The sequence below is a fragment of the Anolis sagrei genome, chromosome 4 (assembly GCF_037176765.1).
Source record: "Anolis sagrei isolate rAnoSag1 chromosome 4, rAnoSag1.mat, whole genome shotgun sequence".
In the NCBI taxonomy this organism is placed as follows: Eukaryota; Metazoa; Chordata; class Lepidosauria; order Squamata; family Dactyloidae; genus Anolis; species Anolis sagrei.
Window position 1 is genome coordinate 69,166,979 of NC_090024.1, and position 15,325 is coordinate 69,182,303.

The following is a 15,325-nucleotide window of genomic DNA, read 5'->3' on the forward strand; positions in this document are numbered from 1 at the left end:
CAGTCTTTGAAATCAGAAAGGAGCACATTACATGTGATGGGGATATTTTGTCCCCTGTCATTTTTAAGACAACATGCATACAGAACATGATGGTATAGCGATTCCCTAAGGCATGTTCCCTTTGAGTGTGACAAGGTCCATATATTAAGGAGGTTGTGGAAGGCAAAAATAATAAAGTAACTGATACACCTCCCTTCATAAATGATCTCATTCTTCCTATTTGTAATGGCAGTGCTAGTTGTGGAGAAGGTTTGCTTATATAAGTGGGATTTCAAATCATTTTAAGTCAACAAGGTCACTGTGTTGTAACTTTTCCCAATAACTCTCACACAATTAAGATTCATTAATACTCTTTCCCATTAACAGATTATAATATGCTGGAAGCTCATGTAAAGATAAAAAAGCAAAAAAAAAACTTAATTTAATGTTTAGACAATCCATATTGGGATAGGAAAAGAGATAGATAAAAGAATATTATTTAAATTTCAGTATGAAAGCCAATAAAGCTGCCTGTCATGTATGGATGTGAGCCAATCACATGCAAGTCTCATGAGTGCTCTCCCCAAGACAAAGGAAGACAAAAAATTAAATAACTTTTGTAAGGAGGAAGAAGTTACCTTGGCAAGTAGGAAGGAAGCAAAAAGGTGTGAGTACATAGATCAGAAAATAAAACAGAGAGGTGAAACAAATGGGCAGGCACACTCTCTGAAATTCCTTCTCATTACCAACATGTCCAAGGTTTGTTATTAGGAAAAGCAAGTTGAACTGAGTTGAAAGATCACTATGGCTGCTACTCCACAACTCTGTATCTTTGTGAATGGCATATCATCTATCTGTGGCAAGCCAACATAATCACTCTGTACAAAGGAGGCTCTGCATTTTAATCTAGTGAATGTCAAGGCCTTGCAGCCATTAAGAGATAATCTTCACTCTAAAAATTCCAATTAAAGTTCATACATTATTCAAAATAAAATCTTAAAAATAAGAAAGGTTTAGCAAACTCCCCAGACTAACTTTAAACATAATTGTGAATTCAGTTATAAAAGTTTTAAAGTGTAATGAGTCTCTTGAGGTTCAATAAAAGACTGAGAGCAGATTTTAATAACTCTGATCTGAAAATGTAGATACCTTTTGGAAATATAAAATTAATGACCCATTCAGTTTGATTTTTTTTAAAAAATGTTAATAGGTAAATACTGGTTTTTAGTATAAACTTTTGAAAGATATTATTTCAATTTGTGTTTGCAGCACATTAATAGATTTACTACAGTTTCCTCAGATATTGTCAAGTTTTTTAATTTGCTTGGTTGTTTAGCACATTTGTACTATGTGCTTCAGCAAGAATTTGACAGTACTGTGCCCTCAGGTTAATTCAACAGTTCCAGTTCCATCTAAATGGGATGGAGCACATAGGGAAAAGAGAATGGCAGTAGGTAAATGGATTAAGTCCCACAGATATTGCCCCTTCTTTTCTCTCTCTGATACCAGGGTAATGAGAGCCGAGATAAAGATCTTTCAGCTGTTTTGCGGCAATGGCAGCCAAAAAAGCACATCAGATTTCATTTCCCAGGGCCCCGATTTGCATCGTCTTGCAAACATTATATCTGGGATGCTGCCTATCTAGAAAGGTAGAACCTTTTATCATAATGTGATCTCAAAGGGTAGACCATTGTAAGTCTGGTTTATGATATCGTAACTATTGAACAGGATGCCAGATATTGCCAAAAAGATTTAACAAGTCACAATTCCTCAGGTTGAATTTTGGTTATCATAACAAGTGTTTCTATTTCTTGAAATAAAGCCAGAAATTAATTCCTCTCATAAAGCTGGAAAATACTTAGTTGTAATCTCAAAAGTGATATTTTCTTGCTCTATCCATACTACAATTTCTCTGTTCCTTATACAGACACCCAAGTATTATTTACCTTTCCACCTATGATATTAAGCTCAGAAAGTAATAGCCTGATGTTATGTCCACAGTGTGTTACATAGGGCCCTTGTATCATGCTTTTTTTCATCAGTTAAACTAGGAGATGACTTTTGAAACAATGCCATCAAACATTGTTGTTGCTGTTGTTGTTGTTTATTGTTCGATTCTGTTGATAGATCCCAGCATCAAAACAACACCCTTGTTTACTTTGCTCTGCTTGCTTCCCTCCCTTGTGAGAATAAAAACCTTTGTAGTTAGGGACTTATTCGTTAGAAAAAATATCTTGTTTTAATATAGAAAACAGTATTATCTGTTGAGGCAGCAACATTTTCTGCACAAACAGCATTTTTGTGCATAAATATTTTTCCTGTGCAGAAAGTGAGGCTTTCTCTGCAAAAATTCCACATATGAGCTTTGTATAGAATCCATCATTTTCTGCAAAGGAAATAGATTTTTCTACAGAAAAACAATATTTTCTCATTGTGGAAAGAAAATTGCTTTCTTTAATAACAAAATTAGAAAAGAACAAAAATAATCAATTTTCCAGAACACACAGGTTTATTTTAATTTTGAATACTGTGTGGGAAAAAGTCAGTCAAAAGGACATTTGGCAACTCTTTAAAATATTTAAGGGGAAGAGAAATTCATGCATCCATAGAATATAGGTACTACTCAGATGATTCAAGGCAATATAACTTTATTACATCAATGTGTCTCCTGTAATTGAAGCAATTAATGAATCCATCTGCTCACATTTTTGAGATTCTTTTGTAATTGTAGAACCAGACCAGGTATTCTCTTTTCAAGAGTTTAGGTATAAACTTTGCACTTTTCTTTTTATAAAACTTTCCAAAAAATTGAACAGCCTTCCCATTATATTTATCTTTAAAGCTTAGAAGACAGTTTGCTATAGTGATGCTCTTAAAAGTGAAAAAAATACAATTTTAGATATTTGGCACTCAGAATTCATCTCCCTCCAACTCTATTTTTATTATTTCTATTATTAAGAGCTGGTAACATGTTATTGTTCTGATGTTAAAAGCTTGGAAAGCTGCCAAAATATTAAATTTGAGGACATTTGATTCAAATAAAAATTGAAAGTACCATAGCAAAATATGAATGATTACCCTTTTCATCTGCAAATCAAGGGAAATGGAAAAAAAAATCATATTTTGAGGTTATAACTTGCAGCCTGACTTGGTTGAATGGATATTAACTATATAGCAAGATGAAATCATATCTATAGGAAGCATTTCCATAAAACAATCTAGCTTATGTTCATTTCCATGATCACAACTTGGAATGTTACCTGCAAGGAAAAATATTCATTTCTGGTAGTGGCCATTTGGCTAGTGAGAAACAAATTGGTACCATTCTAAAATGTCCCAATTAGAGAGTTAGATATATTTAGAGTGAAAAAGTAAACAATCATAAAGTATGATATCTTGTAGAGTTGTGTGTGAAATTTGTTTCTCTCGTTTAATTGGTTCTTTCATTTCTTTCTTTCCCTTTGGGAACATGGAATGGGAAGCCCCTCCCTGGTATGAAAATCAGCTTGACACAGAAGCAAGCAGGAGCCGGTAACTGGTTCCCCCTTTGCTTTCATGACTACATACCACTTCTAGCTCAACTGAGCTCCAGGTCATCAGCTCTTCCTTCTCTGGACCTTCTTGAAATGCACAGCCAAGGACCAAGAAGAACTTCACCACCAATATGGAAAACTTTAGCAGCAGCAACAGCCAGGCTTCTAGTTCACATCCATGGAAGGTCGAGGGGGGGGGGGGACCAAGGCTAAATGCACACAGCCAAGGACCAAGGGGTTCTCCCCTTCCTCCCTCGGCCTCTCCCTTGGTGAGATGGATCTGGTGCAGCAGGAGCCTCAAAACCAAGTTGTGTCCTGCCTCTCCTCTAGAGTAGAACAGCATTAAGAAGCATTAAACCCAGTCTCCTCCTCTACAAAGAAAAAGGATCCTGAAAGAGTGGTAACTCTGATGCTTTTTAAAAAAATCTAGGTCTTAATGAAGGATATGGAAGGGAGGCCTGTGGGAAGTCCTCCCACCCAATAATGAGTGTTTTCTTAACCCCATTGCTACCAAAGGGCCAAAAAGAACCCTCCTTTTTTGTATGCTTAACAAAAACTCCATTCAGTAGTGCACCCATTTTGGGAGGTGCTGGAAAATGGATATGGGGGCATCCAAAACAAGCAAGCAGAAACAGATAGCAATTTACCCTGAATGCACAAGCCCAATATCTTGTAATATCATTACTGATCACAGGACATTTTGTATAGTAACAGTTCTGGCATACATTCTACAGTGAAAATCTCAGCAACACTTTCCAATCCTGGTAGTTTGTCACTTCTAAATTTTATATATTTGGGATTTTAAAGTGGGGATAAATTTTAATATCTTTAATGTTTAAATGTTTTATGAGCAATTATTTATGTTTATTGTTAGCTGCCTTGAGTCCCTATATCAGAAAAAGTGGGATAAAGTAAAATAAACACATTAAATATATTGTTACAGAAGATCTTTGTCTAGCTGCTTACCTGCCTCTTTGTCTACAGCTGAGTTGTAGCGCAATACTTTAATTATGAACATTATATTCAGACTTTAGCTATGCTTTTCAAGTTATACTTGAACTCTGACACTGCGAAGCCACAGACAATTCCTTACATGATATATTTTTCAGATCCATAGAATTGGATTATGATTTGCCATTTCTCCCAGTCTATCACCAGAGCACTGGACACTCTCCTTCCCTTTCACTATATACCTGCAGGCATCCAATGAAGATAAAAGGTGGAAGAGGCAGTTGAGAACATGGTTAAACCATAAGATACATTCATTGTTACAATCATATAGGTCTTTAAACAAACAAAAAGGTCTGGAAACCATGACATTTTTATTAGTAGCAGCATAAAGAGCTGGGTAAGTTTAGTCTGCAGAAGAGATGGTTGTGGGGAGACATGATAGCCATGTTTATATATTTGAAAGGATTTCATAAGAGGGAGCAGGTTTCTGCTACCCTAGAGACTAATACTCAAAGCAATGGGTTCAATTTACAGGAAAGGAGATTCCACTAAACATTAGGAAGAACTTTCCAATTGTAAGAACTGTTCAACAGTGCAACACTCTGCCTCAGAGTGTGGTGGAGGCTCCTTCTTTGAAGACTTTCAAACAGAGGCTGGATGGCCTTCTATTGTGGATGCTTTAATTGTATTTTTCCTGTGTGGCAGGGCACTGGATAAGATAACCCATGTGTTCTCTTCCATCCCTATGATTTTATGATAATAAGGCTATCAACAGCTACAAAAAGCAGCTGGAAATGGTTGCCATCTTGATGAGCTGTTTGTGACCTTCCAGTAAACTTTTGGTTGATCAATGTGAGAAACTGGATTCTGGACAAAGTAGGCTTTTCCAGAGCTCAGAAAGGATCAGCAGAAATATGTTGAAGCCATTCAAATAGAAAAATGGGAAGATAACATTTTGTATCACAGATCATATATGCTACAATAGTTGATCTAGGAATGGTTTCACCAAGGAATTTGATTGATTTGTCTAAAAAGTACATTACCAAGCTCCATGTTTGATCTGATTCTTAAAGCTCATCATATGTTTTTATGACAAGAGCAGGCTGACATAATCATAACAATTTCCTAATGCATTCTTAGACACATGCTTTAAAGTGCTGATGATATCCTCAGTCCTAATCCATATTTACATTCTTTGATGCCAGATTTTCACAGCCTGTTCTACCTCAGATTTAAATCACATTTTAACCTACAAATAAGTTCCTGTTTGTATGCTTTGAAAATATTAACAGATAATTGGCACAGACTTTAAAACCATCAGGCCACTGTCAAAGCTGACAGCAATTAGGAAAAAAACCCCACTGTATTTCTAAGAAGATGGGGAAGAACTGAAAGTGAAGAAAGCACAGTGAAACTGCTCACTTCACTAGTAAAATCTTTATTGGAACACTGAACAAAATTAGTATACCACATAAAACTCTTGGAGAAATCAGACAGCAATCATAAAGAATAATGAACAATGAAACCACAGGTCTAAGAAAGAAAACAACAATATAACATTTATTCCGGGCACAATTAAGGTGCATAATGATTAATACACAGTTCTGAAGGGCAGGGAGAAGGTGGATGCCTCAAAATTAAACAGGGTAATGGGCTGAAAAATAAAGGGGCATGAACTGAAGCTAAGAAAAGACTGGACAGCAAGGGAGTTTAGACTAAATCTCTTTGCATGGAGGGTAATTAATGTGTGGTACTACAAGCAATTAGGAGGTAAAAATAAAGACAAAATGCTAAATAGGCAGGTAGAATGACAGTTGGGCAGATGAGTTCCACAGCCTAATTTCTTCCCCAAACTCTGGTACATTACCTCTGCTGACAAAAGGTCAAAGACAACACATAATTCAAATTAGTGGAAGAACAGCATGTTCCCAGATGACTGCAGTTCAAGATTTACAAGGCAAATCCAAAAACAATGACGTGATTTACAAGGATGCATAAAATGGTAATGGTTTTGAATATCAGCAGTGCAAACTTCCCAGAAAACTTTATTATCACCTTACATATGCAACAAAAATAAATGTACCATATAAACTAGAGTATAAGCTGAGTTTTTCAGCCCTTTTTTAGGCTGAAAAAGCCCCCCTCGGCTTATCCTCGTCAAAGTTATTTATTATTTTACTCTTGTTGTTGTTGTTACATTTATGACTTTATTATTATTATTACATTTATCATTTTACTCTATTTACTATTTTTATTATTACAGTTACATTATTTTACTCTATTATTATTATTATTACATTTATTATTTTACTTTATTGTTAAATTTATTATTTTACTCAATTATTATTATTACATTTATTATCTTACTCTCTTTATTATCATTGGAAGGATACATAAACATATTTACATTGAAGATTAGAGTAATGGTTTAATCAGAGTTGGACAGTCTTATCTTAAATTACAGTTTTATGTAAACATTCAAAAACATTTAACCTACTGATGCCTCAATTTAAGTAATTTTATTGGTATCTATTTTTATTTTGAAATTTACCAGTACCTGCTGCATTTCCCACCCTCGGCTTATATTCAAATATGTTTTCCCAGTTTTTTGTGGAAAAATTAGGTGCCTTGGCTTATATTTGGATCGGCTTATACTTGAGTATATGCGGTACTCAGAATTCCGCAAACTATGCCTTTGAAAATGGAATTAATGATGAAGTTACATAGTAGTTAGTTTTGACTACTAGATTGTCTATAGGTAGTTCTACCAGTTCTCCTGTTTCTGTATATCATGTATATGCCAATCTTATGTATAAATTGAAGAAAGGTTTTGGGCCAAAATTATGAATTTTCCATGGATAAGTCAAGGGTAAAATGAAAGAACACGTTAAAAGAATGTAAAGAATGAAGCAAAGGAAAATTATGCTTACAAAAATTTTAATAGGCTTATCTGTTTGTGTTCACCATAAACATTTCATGGAGATGAAGGGAATTTTATTTATTTATTTATTTCATTTGTATATTGAATTATAGTAAATAATGGCTGTGTGTTGTGTGAGAAGGCTAAGGGAGTGTAGATGCATTCCTTTGAGATGAAACAACACAAATATCACCTCAGGAGGCCAGTTTCCCCTGGCCACTGCCATTTTCCTGCCCAGGCATTCAGAAAGATCAGAAGTAGTGATGCAGAGGAGAGAATGGAGGGGGTTAGTAATTCTTTCAGATTTCCCAAAGATTTTGGTTCTTTCACTTTCATCACTCTACTTGGGAAATGAGATTGTCCCTTAAAAAAAGAGTTAAGGTTCCTTGCTTACATTGAATCATGGATAAAGTCAACTCAAGTTTTTGGATTTGATTTTTTCACAACTTCCAAACTTATATGTGAGTATATACTGAAACTATGTTGTGCACTTTCCCAGTGCTCTTATGAATACACTTAAACTGATTCCTCAAAACCAGAGAGGACTAGCAGATTCTGCCATGTACCTACATTAAGGTAATGTAGGCATCCAGATATGGCAATTTAAAGACAAATGGCAACCTTTTTAGCTTTGCTTTGCTTCCTTGCACTGAAAATGAAACTGGCTTTGGGAGGTTTCTGAGGTTTACAAAATTCAAATGAAAAAGCATTGGGTAAATTTCATTTTTTAAGTTTTTGGTGCAGGCCACACCCACATGTTGGATATTGTGTCGTATATACAAATTTAACAAATTTGATCCGACTTATGAGGTCTAATGATAATTTTGCACAATCCTACTATTCAGCTATCCCACTATTCAGTTATCTTGAACTTGGTACCACTGGGAAGATTGAAGGAAAGTGATGGATTGAGGTTCAGTCATGCAAATCATGAAATGCTGCACCTGAACCCTGGTCAGCACTTCTCAGTATAGTTGTTAGTTTGTGCTCAGCGCTGTCGAGAAGGCCTTGGGTATCTGCCACTACACAGCTCTAATCTATATCCTTCTTTTTCTGCATCTTTTGGTTCTCTTATTAAGTTTATATGCCTCTTGTATCCCATTAGCTTTAGAGGTGGCAACTAGTGCTACCCTCCACAATCTATTTCTTGCTGCTGCTAGATATGCTATGTAATGTCATGAACATAAACATGAGAAAGTCCAATTACTTGTGTTAGTTGTATACAGTAAAGCTGAAGAAATGTGAACATTAATAAAGTATTCTTGGCAAAAATCTATAGGATCTGATTTTCTTTCTTCAATTTCATCTTGATCTGTGTTATGCAAGGCAAGTTGGAAGATGTCCAAAATCATCTAAATTATACAGCTCATGTGCATTAGTTGCCCCTGCTTAGATAATGTGTTATCAGATTTTAATTCACCCATGTTAAGGTTGGAAAATGTCCAATATCAATGATATAATCTGACTAAGTTATCCAACATACTTTGCTAGCGATTGCCTTCATTTTTGTTAGTGAAATACACATTTAACAAGCTAGCCAAATACTCTATTCAAAATGATAAATAAAATTTTATTAGCTATGAAAACAGAAAACAATGCTGAATTTATTTAAGACAAGCAAAAAACCAAAAGCAACTGTCTATTAACTCAAGAGTTATAAACATTCCACTCTATAGTTAAGATTTCTTCTGGAGAATGAATTTCCTATTGAAATCCAATACTTTAGGGAATGTACAATAAAGTGCAATTCCATCCTATGGTAGTTTGGGGCATTTAGAAATAATTATTCTATATCTTTTTTATTAGAGGCCTTGATAGGATACATATCCAGTCAACTCATATTAAGATGACAAGATTCTGGTCATAATACCTATAGCTTATTTGGTGCTTCCCTGATGAATGCAAACACAATTGCATACAACATTTTGCACATTCTTTGTTTTGGAATGGGGTGAAAAGGATGTTTTGGAGGTGAGGCTGTTGGAACAATTCTCAGAAAAGTAAAAGCCCAAATCACCCAGTGGGTTTCATGGCTGAAGGGAAATTCAAACCCTGGTATCTAGAGCTGTAATCCAATACTCAAATCACAACATCACACTGGCTAGTTACTTTCAAGAATGAGAATGTATCCTTATGATTTTCAGCCCTGCTTTTTATCACTGCCCATTTCTTTAGGAATAAATGTTCCATTCAAATTAAAGGTCAACATCACAGGGAGTTAGTAGAAGTGCACAGCTAACTACAACAGTGAGTGTAACGTGAATCATCAATAGAAGAATGGATGACCTTTCTCCAACAATATAGCAGGAAGAGAAATGTCGATAAAAAGTGCAGACTTTTCCTTCTCCCTCCTTTGTTTGTTTGTTTTTTTTTGGGGGGGGGGTTGCATCTCTCATTACACCCAGTTATTTCCTGTTTATATTCTCCAAGAGAGTCTCACTTCAAATGACCAGTTTAGTGGTAAGGAGGAGCTGCCAATGCTGGAGTGAAATAAAAGCTCACAAATCTAGTCTCTCATTCCTGCTGCCTGAGTGAAACAATCAAATATGCATGAGCCTCCCTGATCTTTTCAAAATGGCAAAATGCTTAGCACCAGCAGATCAGACAAGCTATTTTATCTTTTGCATTGTAGTAGACACTTTAAAATTCAAAGAATGCTGGCAAAGCAACTGAACCATCGTCTGTCCCAAGCTCAAAGGACACTGCACTGAAAATGCAAACATTGTTGTGTATAAATCACATTTTATCAGATAGTTCAAAGATGACAATGGCTGTCTATCTAGCGCTACATACATAGCCCTGTGCAGACAGCTGTCTTCTCAGTTGGAAGGCTAATGGGAAAGAAGAATTATGGGTGTGCTTGTGAGTACTGCTCTCAAATCTCCCTGAATGTTGAAGCTGTGTTCTAGATCCTCATATGCAGAGTATTAAGGTCTCTATAGGGTTATGCAAGGGCATTCAACTCAGCAACAGAGCTTCTGTGAGTAGGAATCTACCTTAAGAAACTCACAGTTCAGAGGAACTTTGAGTACTTGGATTCAACCAAACCTCAATGAGGAAGGCCTTGCTATTGTATATATACAGGATATATATAATGCTGCTGATGGAGATGAAAACTGCTAAAAAGAGCTTTAAATGTTTAGATAGATAAGATAGATAGATAAATAAATAAATAGATGATTATATAGTTCAGCAAAGCAACTTGAATTTTGGACACACTCTGCAAGTGTCATCAAAGGAAATATCACGATGAGCCTGCACTCCCAAATGTACACCTTAACCACTATTTCTATATACAATATATCATTGTCTTCCTTGTTTGTCTTAATAACTGCTATGATACACAATGACTATCCAATAGGCTATATCACTTGATGGACACATTGTGTGCTTTGGTAGAATAGGCCAATTTTTCCTTAGTTTGGCTGTATCTCTATTATCAGTTTGATAGAACCAATTCAGTCCCAAAAACTTGTCTTCTGTCATGAAAGAAGACTGAGTCAATAAAAATTACATACTTGATATGGAAATCTAGTGATCAGTGGCAGCTCATAGATTTCATGGCAGTGGAGTATTGAAGTGCCTATTTATCCCTCAAATAGGTTCAGCCTGTTAAAGAATTCTGTTAAAGTTGAGACAAAAATATACCATGTATTTTAGGTAAAGGTAAAGGCTTTCCCCTGACATGAAATCCAGTCATGTCCGGCACTGGGGTGTGGGGCTCATCTCTATTTCTAAGCCGAAGAACCGGCGTTGTCCGTAGACACCTCCTAGGTCATGTGGCTGGCATGACTGCGTGGCGAGTCATTACCTTCCCACCGGAGAGGTATCTACTTACATTTGCATGTTTTTGAACTGCTAGGTTGGCAGAAGCTGGGCCTAACAGAGGGAGCTCACCCCGCTTCCCGGAATCGAACTTGCAACTTTTCAATCAACAAGCTCAGCAGCTCAGCACTTTAACCCACTGTGCCACTGAAGACACAGTGTATTTTACCATCCCACTAATATGGGAGCCACTATCTGTCACCAATAGTGACATGTAATGCTTTCTCTCCAAACCTTGCCTTATATATTGGGTTGTTGCGAGTTTTCTGGGCTGTATGGCCATGTTCCAGAAGGATTCTCTCCTGATATTTCTGTTCTGCCTCCAGAAACAGAATTTATAATCTGTTCCCTGTGCCTTTAAGGATAAGAGAGGAGGGAAGAGGAGCTCAAGCCTCAGCTCCTGCCTGCTTTAAAATGGCAGTTTCGACAGTTAGGAAATCAGTTAGAAAACTAGGAACAACAGGAACAGGGAGTTAGAAAGAGTACAGGATTTCACGTCATGTCGGAGATATATTAGAAGTAATATAATATATATAATATAATATAATAGTAGTCAAGTCATGTCGGAGATATATTAATAGCACAGAGATAATAATTAGATATTTATAGAGTTACTAGCCATCCCCTGACATGCGTTGTTGTGTCCCTGTGTATATGTTTTTTTGTGTATATATTTTTGTGTATATATGTGGTTTTATGCATGTGTTGTAATGTTTTTTTTTTTTTTGGCATTTAAGTCTCTTCTGCTGTGTTTTCCAGTGTTTTTATTATGGTCGCTTGTTGGTCTGATAGGCGTATTGTGTCCAAATTTGGTGTCGATTCGCCCGGTGGTTTTTGAGTTATGTTAATCCCACAAATGAGTATTACATTTTTATTTATATAGACTAGCTGACCAGCCACACGTTGCTGTGGCCCTCAGAAAACAGAGGATTTGCAGACATGAAACAATCTGGGCTAAGGAACTCCTCTCACCAAAGGTTTCCCACTGGCTAGTACAACAACAATTTTTATTGATTAGCCAGTTGGCCTTATCAAAAACAGACAGTGCAAACACAACATACAACATACAACATACGTCTGGTCCTATTAAAATAGAATACCAACATATAGGAATTTATCAACTTAAAACCAATGTAGCTTAGCCATAGATATATGCATCAACTATCCTCGTCTCCCCAACACTGCACCCCAATCTGATCTATGAACTCTGATCTCCTTTTAGCAGCTTTAAACAAATAAAGGGCACCTTGTTTTGTCAGAATGGAGTTAAAACCAGCCAACAAAAATGAGGTTTTAGCCACTGTATCCCAGCTTATTTTATTGCAAATGAAAGGCCATAAATATTTTTTTCCTTCCTTTTTCATATAGATTGCAGTTATGTAAAATGTGGTTCAGATTTTCAACTTCAGGGGCTCCACAGATACAGAGTCTTTCTTCATATGGGATATGATTGAATCTGCCATGTCTCTCCATGGATTCAATTTGTTCAAATCTTGCCCTGGTAAAAGCGGCTCTTAGGTGTTGGCATGTCAGCTTTTAGATATGGCGCCCGCTGGAAATTATGTTTAAAGAGCCCTAACCACTTCAGGGATCCTGTGTTTGACAGAGTGGCTATATCTTTCTGGGCTTCAATATCTAGGACCCTTTGAGTTACAGTCCTTTTTTCAGCATCCCTATTCTGGCCTAAGGAGGCAATTTGTAATCTGCAGGTGCGGAGGAACCTTGTTAATTGTTCTGACCAGGAAGCTTGGTTTTGGCCATTAGATTGTACTAAAAAACACAATTTTGGAAGTCTATTATCTTCGAGATTTTTTATTTTAGACCAGTAATTAAAGGCCCTGATTTTGGCTAGTAGAAGCCAGGCTTTTAAGGTGCAAGGCTATTCAAAGGTAATCCAGGTGGGCAATTGCACATTCACAGTTGGCTCAAGTAGAAATCATTTCCTTTTCCCACCTTTCACATATCTATAAATAGAAGTCTCTCACAGAATGGTAAAACATCAGTGCAACACATGAGGAACATCCTTGGAGATGGCGTATTGTCTCACTCCAGAAATGACTTGTTGTATTTCTAGGTTTGGAGAGAAGAGGTCCCCATAAATGGACAATATTTTTTTTTAATTTTTATAAAATGTCTTTAGCAGTGTTTCTAAACTTTTTTTTAACACCACAACCCCTTAATGCAGTTTATCATGTTGTGGTGACCCCCAACCATAATGCTATTTTCGTTGCAACTTCATAACTGTAATTTTGCTACTGTTCTGCATCATCATGTAAATATCTGATATGCAGGATGTTGAAAGCCTTCAACAATACATTGTATTTCTGTTGTTATAAATTTAAAATAATTAAAGCATACTGATTAATCACAAAAACAATTCCTTTGGGGAGTATGGACAATGGATGATGGGATTTGGAGTACCTTCCACTGATTCAGCTCAGACTTCAACAGACCACTAAGACCCCCATGAATGACAGATCTGAACCAAACTTGGCATCTCCTTGACCAGCAGAAAATACTGGAGGGGGTTGAGAGGAAATTACTGTAATAGGATCCTAGTGTTGCAAGAGGCCTCCAAGGGCCATCCAGTCCAATCTCATTCTGCCATAAGGGAAAAACATAATCAAAGCACTCCTAACAGATAGCCATAGATACTTCCTCACTTCCTCACTTCTTTTCTTCCTTTCTCTCTCCCCTCCCTCCCTCCCTACCTCCCTTCCTCTTTCTTTCCTTCTACCTTTCCTTCCATTTATATCCTTCTCTTCTCTTCACCAATCCTTTTCTTCTTTTCTTCTCTCCTTTCCCTTTCTTTCCCTTCCCTCCTCCCTTCCAAGGCAGTTTGTAATGGGTTTTAAAGGTGGGGGGAGGGTGGAAGGGGGCATGTGGAACCTAAGTGGGGGAGTTGCTGGTCTTCCCATGGGTTGCATCTTCCCTTGACCCAATGGGTCCTGAGGGGAGGGGAGGAGTGTGTGCAGCCACTCGTACAGCCAGACTTGCCTTGCAATCCTCCGGTTTTGGGGGGAGGGTTGCCTGGGGGCCACTTGGGCCTCAAGGAGCCTCTACAGTGGCTCCAGCTGCTGCCAGGGCTTGCCTCACCAAGCTTCCACACCCTCTGTCTCTTCTTCCTTCCCTCTTTCCTTTCCTCAATCCCTCCCTTCCCCAAAAGAAAGAGGACTCTGCCTTCCTGCATGGCTAGACTTCTCTTCTGTCACAACAGTTAGTGCATCAGTCTTCTTGCGCATTGGGGAGGGGGCCTTTTGCATATGCTCTGTAAGGTTTTTTTTTTGCGAGGAGGGGATTTTAAAGTTATTTCCCCTTCATTTTAAAGATTTTTTTTTGTTTGAAAGACATAGATTGGATTAGTATGTGTTTTGTTGCCAAATTTGGCTCCAATTCATCCAGGGGTTTTTGAGTTCTGTTAATCCTACAAACGAACATTACATTTTTATTTATATAGATTTAGATAAAGATTAGGTATTGGTAGTGACATAGTGGCATAGAGTTAGATATAGTATAGATGACACATCAAATATCTATTTAGTAAAGTAGTCACATTCTGGATTAAGTACAAAGCTGCAGAAGATCATAGGATTTCCTTTCATACAGTGGCAACCAAAGGAAAGGAAATTCAGTTTGTTTAAATAAACCTTATTTTACTTTACACACAGCCTCTGATCTATCCCTTGTGTAAAATTCCTTCCAATCCAACCCAAATAACAGAGAGTCAGAACAATTTCGCCTGCATCTATGGCAGGCTTCCTCAGAGGTTGGCGAGGTCCATTGAAAACTAAGAAAACGGGGTTTATATGTCTTGTCTTATACATTTTCTCATTTCTTGGTTACAAATCAGGTCATTACAGCTCCATTCATTTCATATTAAGTTTCAGTCAATTAAAACATGAGAATGAGAGTGTTAATATCTTTCCAACAGTGAATACAAAACATAGATCTTTTCTTCCTGTGTTCTCTTCATCCGATATTGGTAGTTCTCTGTATTATTAGCATAATTATTCTAAATCACTTTCCCTACATTTCAACTGTATTTTGTTAGAGGTATACTTCCACTTTTCTATGGAAAAATACTCACAGATAAGTTATCTGCTTGTCACTTATTTGG